This window comes from Penaeus monodon, chromosome 20 (assembly GCF_015228065.2).
Source record: "Penaeus monodon isolate SGIC_2016 chromosome 20, NSTDA_Pmon_1, whole genome shotgun sequence".
NCBI lineage: Eukaryota > Metazoa > Arthropoda > Malacostraca > Decapoda > Penaeidae > Penaeus > Penaeus monodon.
In genome coordinates this window covers 18,250,739-18,251,310 of record NC_051405.1, presented here as the reverse complement: position 1 = coordinate 18,251,310, position 572 = coordinate 18,250,739, and the positions used below count along the sequence as shown (strand labels likewise).

The following is a 572-nucleotide window of genomic DNA, read 5'->3' as shown; positions in this document are numbered from 1 at the left end:
GGCTACAATTCACAAATACATGCGATCTTAACGCCTACAAGTACCGTGGGTACTCTTTTTACTGCAGAGACCTGTCTTAGCTGCCTGTCTGTGCGTGATCTTCTGGTTTCGTTTTTTGAGTTCTGGCTCGTTGGTAAGGGTTGGTGGCCCTGCGTCGTCTCGGCCGGTCGGGTTGTTTATCTTCTCGCTTCACTTCTAAAGGGGTTCACAATTTCGGTCATCATCGCCTCTACGCCGCTGTATGTGTTTCTTCTCGATCATTCCTTTAAAAAGAGCGTTCATTTACCCGCTTAGATGGGAGTCATAATAATGGTGTGGCCATTTTCTAGCGTGTCCTTAATTTAAAAATTGAACTGTTATTTATTGATTGGTCACTCGATTTGATCATTTTTCCTAAATTAGGTTTAGTAAAGAGCATCGTGGGCTACTAAATAGTCTAAAAATCCTTGAGCTGTATGAAAAGGTAATGAAATGATTACCGAAATTAGTCATTGTTAGATTAAACGTCATGCGACACATATCAAGGGCACCCGTGCATTGCCTATGTGAATACCAATAAACGAGACACTACA

The 572-nt window shown here is 41.8% G+C and overlaps 1 pseudogene; it reads right to left on the bottom strand.

The window, feature by feature from the left end:
- The window catches only part of LOC119585927, a 7,715-nt pseudogene that overhangs the window by 2,000 nt on the left and 5,143 nt on the right, over positions 1–572 (bottom strand).